General features: G+C 43.5%; 1 long non-coding RNA gene across 1 annotated transcript in view; it reads right to left on the bottom strand.

The window, feature by feature from the left end:
• Window positions 1–4,235: 4,235 nt before the first annotated feature.
• The window catches only part of LOC130284364 (uncharacterized), a 115,923-nt gene continuing 100,362 nt past the window's right edge, over window positions 4,236–19,796 (bottom strand). The window contains exon 4 of the long non-coding RNA XR_008847001.1: window positions 4,236–4,935. This is a non-coding gene — a long non-coding RNA (uncharacterized LOC130284364). The remainder of the gene's footprint in view (window positions 4,936–19,796) is intronic.

The following is a 19,796-nucleotide window of genomic DNA, read 5'->3' on the forward strand; positions in this document are numbered from 1 at the left end:
TAGAGGTGTTGAGACAGAATACCTGCTGAAGTAATATTGGGCATATGACACCCTAGCCTGTCCCCTCTGCTGTTTCTTCATCCATTCAGATGCCATCTTTCATTTATACTCACCTGATCCATTCACTGGTTGCCTGTGAAAGATCATTGTTCTTGCTTTCTGCTTTCCTCTTTATTACCTGATATTTTGTGACCCCGGCTTTTGTCGTAAGATATTCTATCTGGTTTTCGTCTTGGCTTATATTTGTCCTCTTGGTTTCCAACTCGGCGTGTTGACAATACTGTGTGTTTGTTTGTCTCCTCTGAGTATTTTATTGTGTATTTACCCTTTTTGTATTCCTGACATTCCCTGAGTTTACTGTTTGTTATTTTGAACCTGAAATCCCAGCACTTAGATCATCTTCGTGGTTGTGGATTCATCACTAAGGGCGGGTACGTATTTGGAAGGGATGGGGATTGTGGGACAGTGCAGGGCTACACCTTTTTTTGTACCCATATGTGACAGGCACCAGGAGTTTCTCCAGACACCATGAGAGGCCCGACACTGGGAATGAGAATGACAGATGTGGCTGGAGAGGTGTCTAAGACGACTTGTGTTCTGTGGTGGTCATTTAGTCTGCTCCTCCTACCGTGCTGTATGAAAAACTAAATCCTAGTGTGTGGGACCTTACATGCAGACTTGGCTGATGTGCTGAGAAGGTAAGTAATAGGCAGCACTGGCCATTAGCTATGTTCAAGTGTGTGTGTTTCAGCTGAAAAGATCTTCCAGCCCTCTTGTTGTATACTTGTACCAGAAGAGAAAAGCCACGGCACTCAACATGCTGGAGCGATTGTGATTCTTTATTGATGCATGGGTGTATACAGACACCGAAAGCGATGGCGGAAGGACGGGACAACTACCGTTTTGTGGCTGAGTGTGGCTTCAACTGGCCCCCCTGCAGCCAGTAGCAAAACGGTCGTCGTCCCATCCTTCCACCATCACTCCCAGTGTCTGTATATACCCATGCATCAATAAAGAATCACAAGTGTTCCAGCATCTCAGGTGCCATGGCTTCTCTCTTCTGGTACAAGTATACAAAAGACCTCTATCTGATTTTTACCATTGAGCACCGTGTAGCTGGACCAAGGATAGCTGGAGCCGTTCAGCCTACACATCTCCGAATTTACAGGTGTGTGTTGTCTGCTTAAGCACTGCCGATTGAGACTTCTATCTGACCATCTGTGGCCACACAGTTCTGCAGTGCTCATCTGGCTCCTGTTGCTGTGCCCACTGAAAGAAGATAAAATGTGTCTGGTAGATCACTCTGCCTCCGCCCTTTGCCTCAGACACCTGTTACATCTTAACCAGAAGACTCGTGATTGGCTGATCGATCATTTCCTGTTTTTGGTGAACTGTATAACCGAGAACCGGTATGGAAGCCCCAAGCTCTGGAATGGCAGGACAGCACCAGATAAGCAGCAGGTGAGTACTTTTTTTAATTTTATTATTTTATCTCCCCACCCTGAGCACTTTTTACTTTTAAAAGTTATCACTTGGATCCCGGTAAGAAAACAGGAGAAAACCTCAAATCCTTAGATCTCCGCAGGTATAAGCTCATCCGTTTATGCGATAACGGCACCATTATTCACAAACTGTATTTATAACAATTGTTAATTTTTTGTTAATATTATAAAGTAAATTGACTTCATCGCCGTAGATCTAAACAATGCATATTAAGTGCGAACGTTCATCACTTATTACAAACCATATTAAAATTGCCAATCTCCAGTGAGTGCATTTATTACACATAAATAATGCATTTCCCCTAATCGAAAATTCACATTTTATGCAGATTTTGCAATAATCTTCAGAGCAAAAACATGAAACGGTTTCAGCCTTCTGTTAATTATCATTTCTATAAATACAGTGACAATGGCGGATCGCCTCGGGCCTGAGATCGGCTTCATTAAACGCTAATGAATGGCTTTATAGTTAACCTGTTAAAGCCAGATACATATTGGCCGTTAATTGTGATGAAGCACGGTGCGGGAAGCTTAATATAAACATAAAGCTTTTATTTAGTTTCCTCATTAAATAAAATGTTCTGTGAATTCGATGCGGAGCCGATTGTGACCGTAGATTCATGTGAACAATTATTCGTTGTAGTATTACATTGTGTAACACAAAACTGCGGCCAAATACAAATTCTTACTCGAGCTCTCAATGCCTTATTACAGCCATCTTCTCCCATCAGCTGTTTCGGTTTTGTTCTGCTTCTCCCCTCTTAGCACCAACCACTGGTACTACCATCGATCCTGAGGATGTTATTGTAACATTTATACATGGAGCACACCGCAGCTGCATGGCCAAGCTTAGTGATCAGAACCGTTCGGCAAACCCATATCTAGACACTTGTGCGCTGTTGCTTTTCCTCAAAGGATAATCATCTAAACCAAAGAGTGCCATGATACCTTATCCCAAACCATACAGTACCCACCTCCTCATGTTTGACAGAGGGTTTAAAGGGGGTACTCTGCCCATAGACACCTTATCCAAAGGATAGGTATAAGATTTCTGATTGTGGGGATTAGGCCGCTGGGAACTCTGACATTGGGTCCAGGCGGTCTTGACGACACACCATGCCCCTTCATGACATCACGTCCCACCCCCTCCATTCTTGCCTACGGGAGGGGGCGAGAAGGCCGTCACGAAATACATAAATGGAGGGGCGTGGCATAATTTCATAATTACGGCTGCCCGAACCCAACATTCTGAACAAGGTGCCTGCACAGAGATCAGGGAGGGTCCAGCCACTGGGATGTCTAGGGGTGGAGTAATATTGTAGACTTCATCTCCAGATGTACGCACAACCAGAAGTAGGAAAACCTGTGAAATTGGACTCATTAGACCATGTCATGTGTGTCCATGTTTTGTTATCTTTGTACCATTGACCACGCCATGTGACATTAAATTGTTTGGCTTTTGCAGCTCTTTGAGAGACGTGATCTTTGTGCTGTGCATGTCTGATGGTGTCCGCAGATACCAGGGACTTAAACTTGCATTTAGCTCTGCAGCATATTAAAGGGCTGTTGTGATTCTTTACTACAATTTGATGCAGTTTTCTTCTGTTCCTTGCATCACGCTTTGACTTTCGACCACAGATACTTCCGTCTGCAGATGTGTTGTTGGTCATAATGAGATGTGATCAAGAAAATGGCAGACCTCGGCACACTCAACAACTCAGGTCACAGACGCCCCTACAAGGTGAGCACGAATAATCATTCCTCTTGGAACTTTGTCAGATCTGACATATCACGCAAATAACAACTTAATACATTTGTAGAAAAGCACTTTATTAAATCTTTAACACTTTTTAACCCCTAAAGGACCAAGCCCATTTTGACCTTAAGGACTAGGCTAATTTTCATTTTCGTTTTCATTTTTTCCTCCTTGTCTTCTAAAATCCACAACTCTTTTATATTTCCATCAACAGACCCATTTGAGAGCTTGTTTTTTGCGTGACCAATTGTACTTTGTATTGACACCTCTCATTGTACCATAAAATATATGGCAAAATTAAAATTTAGCAGGGTTTCATTGTCACAATGTACACTTTACGGTAAAAATTAGATGTTTTCTTTATTCTGTGGGTCTATATGATTAAAATGATACCCATGGCTAGATACTTTTCTATTATTGTACCGCTTAAAAAAAAAAAATCTAAAACTTTTAAACTAAATTAGTACGTTTAAATCCCTCTATATTGAAGACCTATAACATTTCCATTTTTCCATATAAGCGGAAATATGAGGGCTAATTGTTTGCACTGTGATCTATAGTTTTTATTGATACCACATTTGCATATATAAAACTTGTAATAATTTTTTTATAAAATAGTTTTTTTTTTTACGTTTACGCCATTCACCATACGGGATCATTAACATTGTATCTTGATAGTTTGTACTAGTGGTACAAAATATGTTTATTTATTTTTTACGCTTTTTGGGGGTAAAATTTAGAAAAAAGGGGCATTTTACATTTTTATTGGGGGAGGGGATTTTTCAATTTTTTTCCCTTTTTTTTTACCTATTTTATGTCCCCATATGATACCATTTATAGCAATCATTTGACTGATAATACTGTTCAGTGCGGTGCATAGGGCACAGCACTGATTAGTGTTTTCGGCGATCTTCTGCTCTGGTCTGCTCGATCTCAGACCAGAGCAGAAGACCCCAGGAGACGGACGGAGGCAGGTGATCCGATCATCCATTTAAACATGCGCATTGCTGCAGATGCTGCGATCTGTATTGATCATGGCATCTGAGGGGTTAATGGTGAACATCAGCGCGATCGCAGCCAGGACACAGCCAGGACCTGCCGTGCATGACACGAGCATCGCTCTAATGCTCACAGTCATATACAGGATGTAAATAAACATACTGGTGCACGAAGTAGCACCAGTAGGACGTACATTTACGTCTGTGGTCGTTAGGGGTTAAAACAACCATATTACAAAAGGTCTTACATTTTCATCAGTAACAACATATAAAAAGTTTATGGATCTGACATTGTGCTCATTTAACCTTGAAACGCAATCCCTAAGATTGTTTAGAGAAGAGACGCCATCACAAAGGAGGATGGTAACAATAATTAAAAAAATTTGAATGACTTAAAAATATATATATAATGAATTTAACCTTCTAGATAAAAAATTAATAAAAAATAAAATGATAAAAGCAAAAAAGAGAAAAAAAAAACTATAATAAAATAACAACAAGAAACACAATCTCTGTGTTGCGTCTTAGTGAAGTTTGTCGCACTTGTCCGTTTAAAGATAAATGAGAACCTTCTTGTCTTCTTTGCATATGATCTCGGTGTGGGGTGCAGACACTTTTCATGTCGCGGGAAACAGGATTTTGCTGGAAGTTTCAATCAAAGGAGACAATTCTACTACCTCTGTGGATGAAATAACAGAATTTGCATTCAGATAAGGTGTGCGGGTAAAATGTTAGCAGCCGCATTGTCTCCGAGATGGTGAACACCAGGTAGAGATGTCCGCCCCGGGTGGATTCCTGCTGTCTGTACGGGATTATCACATGATACGGTTCTTGTAGAAATCTGGAGATTTCTCTGGGGATATTTTTTTTTTTTTTTGGGGGGGGGGGGGGAAGGGTAAGTGACACTAAACGTGTAATGGAGAATATTCTCAGACTTCTCTGAATATTCACTGATCTACCCTGGGAAGCTCTGGAGAAAACGTGTGTGGGATCGATTCCTAGTGCATTCAGTTAATTTTTATTTAAAGTAATTAACAAAGGCAGATGGCACTCACCAATGCTGGAAATCTAGTTTTTATTGTTCAGACAGCATGAGTCTAACAATGCATATGGCCGACGGGCCGTTTCACACCGCACAGGGTGCGGTGTGAAACGGCCGACGGCCATATGCATTGTTAGACTCATGCTGTCTGAGCTATTAAAAAAATATATTTCTAGTATCGGTGAGTGCCATCTGCCTTCGTTCTTTTGTTCTTACTCTTCATTTTGCCTGGTCTAGAGAGAGCATCACCGAGGAATATCGTGTAATAGGGAACCACAGGTGAATACCGTTACTGGACCGTTTCTGCATGGTGTGTACAGAAGGCAGTGCCGACTGACTCGCTTTCTCCGAATTAGTGCATCATTTTTATTTAGTTTCTGTATTATCTTGTTCTCCAGTATTTCCTGCATCACAGAACATTTACAAACATATTGTTTTGTCCTTAAGCTCTATTCATACTATTGTGTGTCTTGGTTTGTGAATATAATGAAAGAACCGCAGTAAACACTGACGGGAAGAAGGAAAGAGGCGACTAGTAGAGTCTATACAAACCTGGATAGGAACTGCTGGATGGACTGCAGGTCACATGTCTCTGAGGGGTGCAGCTAAATTATTTTTCCCACCATACTTCACCTGCTCAGCTTTTGCAATGTTTACAGCAGTGTGAATAGAGCCGTACACACTGCAAACCCAGTGTAAAGTGACATGTTATTAAAGGGGTATTCCACTGGCCAGCGTTCGGAACATTTAGTTCCGAACACTGTGTGCGTGCACTGTGGGGGTCGTCCACGACCACTTGTGATGTCACGCCACACCCCTCAATGCAAGTCTATGGGAGGGGGCGTGGCAGCTGCCACGCCCCCTCTCATAGACTTGCACTGAGAGGGCGTGGCGTGACATTACAAGTTGGCATGGCCGACCCCCGCAGCGGGCACACAGTGTTCGGAACTAAATGTTCAGAACGCTGGCCAGTGGAATACTCCTTTAAGCTAACTTAGGGACTCACTGGGTTCTAAACTTAAAACTCGACAAAAAAAAAAAAGAACTCTGATTTAGCTCTAAACCACCAATTTCACAAAGGGAGCACCCACTGAGCTCTCAACCTGCAGCCCAACAATCAGGGTACACCCACTGAGCTCTGAACTTACAGCTGCTTAAAAGGGTACTCCAGTGAAATCTCTACATATATATATATATATTTTAATCAACTGGTTCCAGAAAGTTAACCTGATTTGGAAATTACTTCTATTAATAAATCTTAATCCTTCCAGGACTTATCAGCTGCTGTATGCTACAGAGGAAGCTGAGTTGTTCTTTCTAGTCTGAACAAAGTGCTCTCTGCTGACACCTCTGGCCGTGTCAGGAACAGGCCCAGACTGGCTTACTGGGATACCGGGAAATTTCCTGGTGGGCCGCCGGACATTGGGCCACTTTGAGATGTGGCTGCGTCACATTAGGGACATCCCTGTGTCCCGAAAAATCTTTTCGGGACACAAGGATGCCCCGGTTACCTCTCTGCGGCGGCCCCTGCGTTAACTTTAAAAATGCAAGGGCCGCCGGGAGGAAGCGCACGCAGGGACGTTCCGTGCATGCGCCCATAGTAACAGAGCCAATCGGAGCTGAGCGGTGAGGAGGACACGCGTGCATGGTATACTGCACCTAATGTGAGGGACTATACTGCACCTAATGTTGGGAACTATTCTGCACCTAATGTGGGGGAACTATACTGCACCTAATGTGGGGAACTATACTGCACCTAATGTGGAGAGCTATACTCCATCTAATGTGGGGGAACTATACTGCACCTAATGTGGGGAACTATACTGCACCTAATGTGGAGAACTATACTGCACCTAAAGTGGGGAACTATACTGCACCTAATGTGAGGGACTATACTGGACCTAATGTGGGGAACTATACTGCACCTAATGTGAGGGACTATACTGCACCTAATGATGATAACTATACTGCACCTAATGATGATAACTATACTGCACCTAATGTGGAGAACTATACTGCACCTAATGTGGAGAACTATACTGCACCTAATGTGGGAGAACTATACTGCACCTAATGTGGGAGAACTATACTGCACCTAATGTGGGAGAACTGTACTGCACCTAATGTAGGGGAACTGTACTGCACCTAATGTGGGGGAACTGTACTGCACCTAATGTGGGGAAGCTATACTGCACCTAATGTGGGGAACATACTGCACCTAATGTGGGGGACTATACTGCACCTAATGTGGAGAACTATACTGCACCTAATGTGGGGGCCTATACTGCACCTAATGTGGAGAACTATACTGCACCTAATGTGGGCGAACTATACTTCACCTAATGTGAGGCACTATACTGCACCTAATGTGAGGGACTATACTGCACCTAATGTGAGGGACTATACTGCACCTAATGTGGGGAACTATACTGCACCTAATATGGGGGAACTGTACTGCACCTAATGTGGGGAACTATACTGCACCTAATATGGGGGAACTGTACTGCACCTAATGTGGGGAACTATACTGCACCTAATGTGGGGGATTATACTGCACCTAATGTGAGGGACTATACTGCACCTAATGTGAGGGACTATACTGCACCTAATGTGGGGGAACTATACTGCCAACCTAATGTGGGGGAACTGTACTGCACCTAATGTGGGGGAACTGTACTGCACCTAATGTGAGGGACTATACTGCACCTAATGTGGGGAACTATACTGCACCTAATGTGGGGGAACTATACTGCACCTAATGTGAGGGACTATACTGCACCTAATGTGGGGGACTATTCTGCACCTAATGTGGGGGAACTATACTGCACCTAATGTGGGGAACTATACTGCACCTAATGTGGAGAGCTATACTCCACCTAATGTGGGGGAACTATACTGCACCTAATGTGGGGAACTATACTGCACCTAATGTGGAGAACTATACTGCACCTAATGTGAGGGACTATACTGGACCTAATGTGGGGAACTATACTGCACCTAATGTGGGAGAACTGTACTGCACCTAATGTAGGGGAACTGTACTGCACCTAATGTGGGGGAACTGTACTGCACCTAATGTGGGGAAGCTATACTGCACCTAATGTGGGGAACATACTGCACCTAATGTGGGGGACTATACTGCACCTAATGTGGAGAACTATACTGCACCTAATGTGGGGGACTATACTGCACCTAATGTGGAGAACTATACTGCACCTAATGTGGGAGACTATACTGCACCTAATGTGGAGAACTATACTGCACCTAATGTGGGCGAACTATACTTCACCTAATGTGAGGCACTATACTGCACCTAATGTGAGGGACTATACTGCACCTAATGTGAGGGACTATACTGCACCTAATGTGGGGAACTATACTGCACCTAATATGGGGGAACTGTACTGCACCTAATGTGGGGAACTATACTGCACCTAATGTGGGGGATTATACTGCACCTAATGTGAGGGACTATACTGCACCTAATGTGGGGGAACTATACTGCCAACCTAATGTGGGGGAACTGTACTGCACCTAATGTGGGGGAACTGTACTGCACCTAATGTGAGGGACTATACTGCACCTAATGTGGGGAACTATACTGCACCTAATGTGGGGGAACTATACTGCACCTAATGTGAGGGACTATACTGCACCTAATGTGGGGGAACTATACTGCCAACCTAATGTGGGGAACTGTACTGCACCTAATGTGAGGGACTATACTGCACCTAATGTGGGGGAACTATACTGCCAACCTAATGTGGGGAACTGTACTGCACCTAATGTGGGGGACTATACTGCACCTAATGTGAGGGACTATACTGCACCTAATGTGGGGGAACTATACTGCCAACCTAATGTGGGGGAACTATACTGCACCTAATGTGAGGGACTATACTGCACCTAATGTGGGGGAACTATACTGCCAACCTAATGTGGGGAACTGTACTGCACCTAATGTGAGGGACTATACTGCACCTAATGTGGGGGAACTATACTGCACCTAATGTGGGCGAACTATACTTCACCTAATGTGGGGGAACTGTACTGCACCTAATGTGGGGGAACTATACTGCCAACCTAATGTGGGGAACTGTACTGCACCTAATGTGGGGGACTATACTGCACCTAATGTGGGGGACTATACTGCACCTAATGTGGGGGAACTATACTGCACCTAATGTGGGGAACTATACTGCACCTAATGTGGGGAACTATACTGCACCTAATGTGGGGGACTATACTGTACCTAATGTGGGGGAACTATACTGCACCTAATGTGGGGGACTATACTGCACCTAATGTGGGGGAACTATACTGCACCTAATGTGGGGAACTATACTGCACCTAATGTGGGGAACTATACTGCACCTAATGTGGGGGAACTGTACTGCACCTAATGTGGGGGAACTATACTGCACCTAATGTGGGGAACTATATTTTACCTTTTATGAACAAGAAAATGACGAAGTGCTGGTATCCCCATAGCAAACCTCTCCTGCTCTGGACAGTTCCTGACATGGACAGAGGTGTCAGCAGAGAGCACTGTGGTCAGACTGGAAAGAACTGCACAACTTCCTGTGGAGCATACAGCAGCTGATAAATACTGGAAGGATTAAGATTTTTACATAGAAGTTATTTGCAAATCTCTTTACATTTCTGGTACCAGTTGATTTGAAAAAAAAAAAAAAAAAAAAAAGATTATATATATGTTTTCCACTGGAGTACCCCTTTAAGTAAATATGTCAAAGAAAGTATTTGAAGAAAAAAAGGCAATAAAACATGAGAAATAACATAGTGTGACAATGGCGCACAGACATCTCCCCAGAGATTTGATGCATCTTTAAAGAATCTAGTTTGATTCCTGATCCCCGTCTTCTCCATAGACCTGAATAATACATAGAATAAATATACGGAGATCATGTACATACATATTTATACTAGAATAACACACAGAAGCTCCATACATTTAGACATATCACATCTTAAGTGTCTGTGCCCTCTGCAGGATGGAGGCCCCTGATATGCGGAGTCTTTCCATACACATGTCTGCCACCCCTTTAATTTACACATTTATTGAGCTCTGTGGGTTTTACCATCTTCAAGGACACCGGGATAATGAATCCTCGCACAGGAAGGAGATTAGACTTGTGGCAGCAGCAGGTAGTGAGACATTTAAAGGATTCGACTATTATTGTCAGAATCATCTGCTCACCTGGAAGCATAAAAAGCAGAAGAGAAGCGCCACTTATTACCCACGATCCCCGAGGCCCCGGATACAAGTCATTCTTCATCCTAAAGATCCACAAATATGTTGGGAGAAGTTTAAGAGCTTAGAAGCCATTGGAGCTGAAGTTGTTGATGGGAGGTTTATTTCTTGCGCACATCACACTTCCTGTCCTGCAGGGATCGGACCCATATGGATGGCATTAAAGGCTTATTCCTCTCTTACATAAAAGCTTCTGATTGCAGACACAACCATTATCCTCATTAAGACATTACAGACTGTAGAACATTGTGGAGGAGAAGGCGGGATGTCGTCAGGAGCTCCCCCAGGAGGCCGGAGCAGGTCATTACTATCTGCATGAGGTCGATTACTTGGTATTTATACATAAATGGTCTTTAGCATCGGGATCCTATAAATCCAAACTACTTCATACATTTAGTTTTAGACAATGTTGAAAGTTTGCAAGACGCGGATGTCGCCCCCGTGGGAAGTTTAGAATGAAAACAAAGGAGTGATACAGTGTATTAAGTTGTCTCCCAGCTGATCCATTGCTCTGGATCAGTTAATCTTGAGTGCCAGTCCTGAATTGTTCAGAGTGGAGTTCCTATTGGTTAGCCTCTCTTAAAGGGGTGCTCCACTTCCCCATCATTCGGAAAGGAGCATACGGTATAATTCCCACAGAACTGCACAAGCCTGGGACTTAAAGGGGTACTCCACTTCCTCAGCGTTCAGAACATTTTGTTCCGAACGGTGGGTGAGGGCTGTGGGGATTGCGATCTCATGGCCACGCCCCTTGTGACTTCACCTCATGCCCCTCAATGCAAGTCTATTGGAGAGGGCGTTACAGCCACCACACCCCCTCCCATAGACTTGTATTGAGGGGGCGTGGTGTGACATTACAAGGGGCATGGCCTTGGCATCATGACCCCGCAGCCCACACCCAGCATTCAGAACAAAATGTTCCGAACATCGGGGAAGTGGAATACCCCTTTAAATCCCAAGCTTGTGCAGTTCTGTGTGAATTATACCGTATTCTACTTTAGTTTAAACCCAATAATCCTTGTATCTCTCTACTATATTATTCTAGGTAAGTTTCTAGTTCCTAAGTTTGTTCTTCTTTGCGTAATCCGTATTTTGTTGCTTCTGTTTTTTGTTTTTTTTTCAGTTTATCTTGTTGTCTCTGTGTTTTTTTTCTTGTAATAGTTTCTTCTCTTTCTGCTAGGAAGAGATAGTCCAGCGTTGCCTTAGTAACACTGCATTCACAATGAGGTTAGTTTGCCTAGTGTTAGGTTAGAGTTCAGGGAAAAGATCTAGGGAAAGATTAGGGACAGCTATCTAAAGTGAGTCCTTGCATCTGTTCTTGTCTTTTTCTATTCTGACTATTTACATGGTCATTTGTTTGTGCCATCATTTATTCCATCATCGCCAGTTCTTGTCATCTGATATTCTCGTTATTTGCCATTATTGACATCTGTTTGTCATACTGCCTTGATTCTACTGTAAATCCCGGTGGTATCTGAGTACTGTGAGTCGTAGATCAATACCCAGGAATGGTGCCCACTATAGGTGAATTCTAGTTATGCCATTTAGTGATATAAGAGTCCTATAGGATTAGATACTTTAGCATATTCAGCTTTTCTTGCACTTAGAGCTCTAAGATGCCTTTATTAGGGCCCCTTTCTAAATTGAGTTATCTAGACAGAAAAAAAAAAATACTTTATATTCTGCTGGATGCAGCATAAAAAAAAAAAACACATACTCACCTACCTCAGGCCCCTGGGGCTCCTCCTGTGGGGTTACATTGTCCCAGCAGCTCTGACTACTTCCTGTTTCTGAGATGAGCTCTTCCCTACATTGATCGTGTGCTCAGCCAATCACTGACAGCAGCAGCAGCATCCCGCCTTACTCACTGATTGGCTAAGTGTATTTAGTTGTATTGTATTACATACAACTAAATAAGATCATAACCTGTCCTGGCATCACAGCTCTGCTGCACCTATCCTTAACCTGAACCCAACATCACAGCTCTGCTGCACCGATCCTTAACCTGAACCCAACATCACAGCTCTGCTGCACCGATCCTTAACCTGAACCCAACATCACAGCTCTGCTGCACCGATCCTTAACCTGAACCCAACATCACAGCTCTGCTGTACCAATCCTTAACCTGAACCCAACATCACAGCTCTGCTGCACCAATCCTTAACCTGAACCCAACATCACAGCTCTGCTGCACCAATCCTTAACCTGAACCCAACATCACAGCTCTGCTGCACCTATCCCTAACCTGTCCTGGCATCACAGCTCTGCGGCACCAATTCATAACTCTTTGCAGTGAGACTGAGGGGGCTGCAGGCAGGTGGCGGCTGTGTTATGTCGCCGGTACTTGCCATGTAAAGAGGGCCCCCGCTCCTGAACCTGCTCCATTCTCCATAAAAGACTTTATAATGTGTGTGTCAAATGTCAGGAAGGGGTTAAAAATAATAAAACAAATATTATAAGTGCACAGATACTATCACACTAAGACTCTGCAGATGCCTCTTTGTGTTTCTTTTCTTTTGCATCTGCTCATTTATTTCTCTTCCTGAGGATCTGATGACTTTGTCTTTTGCATTTGGAAGCTTTCTACAGGAAGGTGCTCAACCTGTCCTGGCATCACAGCTCTGCTGCACCAATTCATAACCTGCCCTGGCATCACAGCTCTGCTGCACCAATTCATAACCTGTCCTGGCATCACAGCTCTGCTGCACCGATTCATAACCTGTCCCGGCATCACAGCTCTGCTGCACCAATTCATAACCTGTCCTGGCATCACAGCTCTGCTGCACCAATTCATAACCTGTCCTGGCATCACAGCTCTGCTGCACCAATTCATAACCTGTCCTGGCATCACAGCTCTGCTGCACCGATTCATAACCTGTCCCGGCATCACAGCTCTGCTGTACCGATCCTTAACCTGTCCTGGCATCACAGCTCTGCTGCACCAATTCATAACCTGTCCTGGCATCACAGCTCTGCTGCACCTATCCTTAACCTGAACCCAACATCACAGCTCTGCTGCACCGATCCTTAACCTGAACCCAACATCACAGCTCTGCTGCACCAATTCATAACCTGTCCTGGCATCACAGCTCTGCTGCACCAATTCATAACCTGTCCTGGCATCACAGCTCTGCTGCACCTATCCTTAACCTGAACCCAACATCACAGCTCTGTTGCACCGATCCTTAACCTGAACCCAACATCACAGCTCTGCTGTACCAATCCTTAACCTGAACCCAACATCACAGCTCTGCTGCACCAATCCTTAACCTGAACCCAACATCACAGCTCTGCTGCACCAATCCTTAACCTGAACCCAACATCACAGCTCTGCTGCACCTATCCCTAACCTGTCCTGGCATCACAGCTCTGCTGCACCAATTCATAACCTGTCCTGGCATCACAGCTCTGCTGCACCTATCCTTAACCTGAACCCAACATCACAGCTCTGCTGCACCTATCCCTAAGCTGAACCCAACATCACAGCTCTGCTGCACCGATCCTTAACCTGAACCCAACATCACAGCTCTGCTGCATCTATCCATAACCTGAACCCAACATCACAGCTCTGCTGCAGCAATTCTTAACCTGTACCCAACATCACAGCTCTGCTGCACCGATCCTTAACCTGTATCCAACATCACAGCTCTGCTGCACCGATCCTTAATCTGTATCCAACATCACAGCTCTGCTGCACCAATCCTTAACCTGTCCTGGCATCACAGCTCTGCTGCACAGATCCATAACCTGAACCCAACATCATAGCTCTGCTGCACCGATCCTTAACCTGAACCCAACATCACAGCTCTGCTGCACCGATCCTCAACCTGAACCCAACATCACAGCTCTGCTGCACCTATCCCTAACCTGAACCCAACATCACAGCTCTGCTGCACCAATCCTTAAAACTTTTTTTTTATATATCAACTGGCTCCAGAAAGTTAAACAGATTAGTAAATTACTTCTATTAAAAAATATTAATCCTTTCAGTACTTATGAGCTTCTGAAGTTAAGGTTGTTCTTTTCTGTCTAAGTGCTCTCTGATGACACGTGTCTCGGGAAACGCCCAGTTTAGAAGCAAATCCCCATAGCAAACCTCTTCTAAACTGGGCGTTTCCCGAGACACGTGTCATCAGAGAGCACTTGGACAGAAAAGAACAACCTTAACTTCAGAAGCTCATAAGTACTGAAAGGATTAAGGTTTTTTAATAGAAGTAATTTACAAATCTGTTTAACTTTCTGGAGCCAGTTGATATATATAAAAAAAAAAGTTATTTTTCCTGGATAACCCCTTTTAACCTGAACTCAACATGACAGCTCTGCTGCACCGATCCCTAACCTGAACCCAACATCACAGCTCTGCTGCACCGATCCTTAACCTGAACCCAACATCACAGCTCTGCTGCACCGATCCTTAATCTGTACCCAACATCACAGCTCTGCTGCACCGATCCTTAACCTGTATCCAACATCACAGCTCTGCTGCACCGATCCTTAACCTGAACCCAACATCACAGCTCTGCTGCACCGATCCTTAACCTGTATCCAACATCACGGCTCTGCTGCACCAATTCATAACCTGAACCCAACATCACAGATCTGCTGCACCTATCCCTAACCTGAACTCAACATGACAGCTCTGCTGCACCGATCCTTAACCTGAACCCAACATCACAGCTCTGCTGCACCGATCCTTAACCTGAACCCAACATCACAGCTCTGCTGCACCAATCCTTAAAACTTTTTTTTTATATATCAACTGGCTCCAGAAAGTTAAACAGATTAGTAAATTACTTCTATTAAAAAATATTAATCCTTTCAGTACTTATGAGCTTCTGAAGTTAAGGTTGTTCTTTTCTGTCTAAGTGCTCTCTGATGACACGTGTCTCGGGAAACGCCCAGTTTAGAAGCAAATCCCCATAGCAAACCTCTTCTAAACTGGGCGTTTCCCGAGACACGTGTCATCAGAGAGGATTTAGACAGAAAAGAACAACCTTAACATCAGAAGCTCATAAGTACTGAAAGGATTAAGGTTTTTTAATAGAAGTAATTTACAAATCTGTTTAACTTTCTGGAGCCAGTTGATATATATAAAAAAAAAGTTATTTTTCCTGGATAACCCCTTTTAACCTGAACTCAACATGACAGCTCTGCTGCACCGATCCTTAACCTGAACCCAACATCACAGCTCTGCTGCACCGATCCTTAACCTGAACCCAACATCACAGCTCTGCTGCACCGATCCTTAACCTGAACCCAACATCACAGCTCTGCTGCACCAATCCTTAACCTGAACCCAACATCACAGCTCTGCTGCACCAATCCTTAACCTGAACCCAACAACACAGCTCTGCTGCACCAATTCATGACCTGAACCCAACATCACAGCTCTGCTGCACCAATCCTTAACCTGAACCCAACAACACAGCTCTGCTGCACCAATTCATGACCTGAACCCAACATCACAGCTCTGCTGCACCTATCCCTAACCTGAACTCAACATGACAGCTCTGCTGCACCGATCCTTAACCTGAACCCAACATCACAGCTCTGCTGCACCAGTCTAGAGACTGAACCCAGCATAACAGTGACTTGGATTAATGTTTGCAATAACAAAACAGCAAACTAATGGATATTGACCCTGTTCTAGTGATGAGCGGCATTGCCCACATTCGAATTTGCAATATTTCGCGAATATATAGACGAATATTTGTCCTATATTCGCGAATTTCGCATATTCGTTATATTCGCATATGTGAATATTTGCATAATCGCGTATTTGATGAAGACCCCAGTGAGGGGGGGGGGGGGGGACTTTCCTATTGGTTGCTCATGATGTTGTTGATAACCACTGACAATTGTATTTACATCATTCTAATTGGCCCACAAGTGAGAAGAAGGAATATGCGAATATGCGGGGAAAAATCGAATATTCTCAATTTCGAACATATAGCGAATATATTCACAATATTAACGAATTCCCAAATTTGTGATATTCGTGAAAAAAATTTGAAATGCAAATATTTGTGCCCAACACTACCCTGTTCATGAACCAGGAAGATCAGGCTGAATAATGTAATATGTCCCACAGAAGAGTCAATCAGAACTCATGACCCTCTAAGGAATAAAGCTTTGGTATATAGTAAAGTTTCTATTACTTCATAGTGAAAAATTTACATTCCACTAATTCTTTTTTATGCTTTTTTTTTCGTCTTCTGAGAGTCTGTGGCTTATTTGTTAAAGTCATTATAATTCTGATCTCCCGGACCCAGCGCAGTCACTGTGCGCCATTGTTTTGTGTTCCCCTCTCACTTTTCTTTGTCTTTGTTCTTGCGGATCTGTCTTTTGTTCCCCTTTTACCCCTGGACGTTCCTGGCATCTCTCCGGACGCGGCGAGTTGGCGTCATTTTTCAGAGACTTCCGTCCGTCTCCTCGTGTTTTCAGCGATGTTCGGTCGACTTAGCGTCGCAGTCAGATCTAAGTACAGGTTATCCCAGCAATAACCCCCCATCCGAGTGCGAGCGCTCTGCTTAAGCGCCGTATTATGCCACAGTCTGGTAGTCTATTAAATATAGATTACCGACCGCGGAATAAATGAATATCAAGTGCGCCGTCCCATCACTCCGCGCGTAGAAATGCAAATAATGACTGGTGGCACGCGGGAAGAGCGGATCGGGATGTAATTACATATTTGTCTTGTTTTATGTCTTTCAAGCTCCGATCTGAAACATACATCACCGCTTCCCGAAACACAATTTCTACTTTCGGACTTGTTAGCGATAAACATTTTGATAACATTGCCAGGCGGCGCATTCGCGATGGGGGGGGGGGGGGAGGTTACAATGTTTCGGGCTGATAAAATGTCACATGTCGCTAATACGCGGATGGGAGATGAAAGTTTCCCCGTTTCCCTTCAGAAGTGATTTATGGTGACGGAGTTTTGTGAAACTTTAACCTCTTAAAGGATCTGCATAACATTTGCAACAATTCTTGATCGAAAAAATGCGATACTGTGTGCAGCCTTTAAAACGTGTCTCCATGGTAACAGACTGCAAATAACCCGTGTAGTCTGATCTTACTGTGATGTGTTACTCCAAAACTTTTTCTCTATATTTCATATCAATGTTTCCCAACCAGTGTGCCTCCAGCTGTTGCAAAGCTACAACTCCCAGCATACCCGGACAGCCAAAGGCTGTCCGGGCATGCTGGGAGTTGTAGTTTTGCAACAGCTGGAGGCACCCTGGTTTGAAAACACTATTTACCTACTGTGCTACTCCAGTAACATATGACTACAAGATCAGACTACACGGTGGTTGGGAAGCACTAGTTAACATGAAGAATAGATGAAGCATGTCGCTGAGGGATCGGGTTACACTAGATTTGCTAGCAGTCTATTACTATTTTGCATAAAATCTTGTTATGCAAGATTTATATTTAGGACTTTTTTGCAAAGTTAGTTAATTTATTATATGCAATAGATCAATGAAATTAAGTAACGTATCTACGTGATAAGGGATAACTAGATGATCATGACGGGTACAACTGCTGGGGGAATGAAATGCTGTTAGGCACCTCTTGTTGCACATCTTACAAGTAGTGTTGCTCGCGAATATTCGCAATTCAAATTTTATTCGCGAATATTGCATATTCGCGAATTCGCAAATATTCGCGAATATAGCACTATATATTCGAAATTATGAATATTCGCTTTTTTTTTCACAGTACACATCACAGTGATCATCCCTCTCTGCTTCCAGCTTGTGTGGTGTAAAAAGGCTCTAATACTACTGTGTGAGACCGCCGGGCGAATATTCGCATATGCGAATATTCGCGAATATTGATCCCTCCCTTCTTTTAGCTTGTGGCCCAATGAGAAGGATGCAAATACAGTTGTCGGAGATTAGCAACATACATATGAAGTTCATAAATTTTCACATAAGCAAATTTTCGCCTATGCGAAAAAAAAACGTGAATATTACGAATATGCAAATTTATTGAATATATGACGAATATTTGTATTATGGCCTATGCCGCTCAACACTACTTACAAGCAAGAACAATAGGCTCGGGCATTGAAATTAAACATGCTTAATCCTTCTTTCCCCAACATCTGTCGGGAGACAAGCTAGGAGTCCCCTATATTGATTTTGAAATTGGTGCATTTGGCCGACCAATCAAATATGTATCCGGGTCTTAACAGCAGTATAAAGTACTTAACCCCTTAAGGACGCAGGACGTAAATGTACGTCCTGGTGAGGTGGTACTTAACGCACCAGGACGTACATTTACGTCCTAAGCATAACCGCGGGCATCGGAGCGATGCCCGTGTCATGCGCGGCTGATCCCGGCTGCTGATCGCAGCCAGGGACCCGCCGGCAATGGCCGACGCCCGCGATCTCGCGGGCGTCCGCCATTAACCCCTCAGGTGCCGGGATCAATACAGATCCCGGCATCTGCGGCAGTTCGCGATTAAAATGAACGATCGGATCGCCCGCAGCGCTGCTGCGGGGATCCGATCATTCATAACGCCGCACGGAGGTCCCCTCACCTCCCTCCGTGCGGCTCCCGGCGTCTCCTGCTCTGGTCTGTGATCGAGCAGACCAGAGCAGGAGATGACCGATAATACTGATCTGTTCTATGTCCTATACATAGAACAGATCAGTATTAGCAATCATGGTATTGCTATGAATAGTCCCCTATGGGGACTATTCAAGTGTAAAAAAAAATGTAAAAAAATGTAAGAGTAAAAGTAAAAAAAAAGTGAAAAATCCCCTCCCCCAATAAAAAAGTAAAACGTCCGTTTTTTCATATTTTACCCCCAAAAAGCGTAAAAAACATTTTTTATAGACATATTTGGTATCGCCGCGTGCGTAAATGTCCGAACTATTAAAATAAAATGTTAATGATCCCGTACGGTGAACGGCGTGAACGAAAAAAAATTTAAAAAGTCCAAAATTCCTACTTTTTTAATACATTTTATTAAAAAAAAAATTATAAAAAATGTATTAAAAGTTTTTTATATGCAAATGTGGTATCAAAAAAAAGTACAGATCATGGCGCAAAAAATGAGCCCTCATACCGCCGCTTATACGGAAAAATAAAAAAGTTATAGGTCATCAAAATAAAGGGATTATAAACGTACTAATTTGGTTAAAAAGTTTGTGATTTTTTTTAAGCGCAACAATAATATAAAAGTATATAATAATGGGTATCATTTTAATCGTAT

The sequence above is a fragment of the Hyla sarda genome, chromosome 8 (genome assembly GCF_029499605.1).
Source record: "Hyla sarda isolate aHylSar1 chromosome 8, aHylSar1.hap1, whole genome shotgun sequence".
In the NCBI taxonomy this organism is placed as follows: Eukaryota; Metazoa; Chordata; class Amphibia; order Anura; family Hylidae; genus Hyla; species Hyla sarda.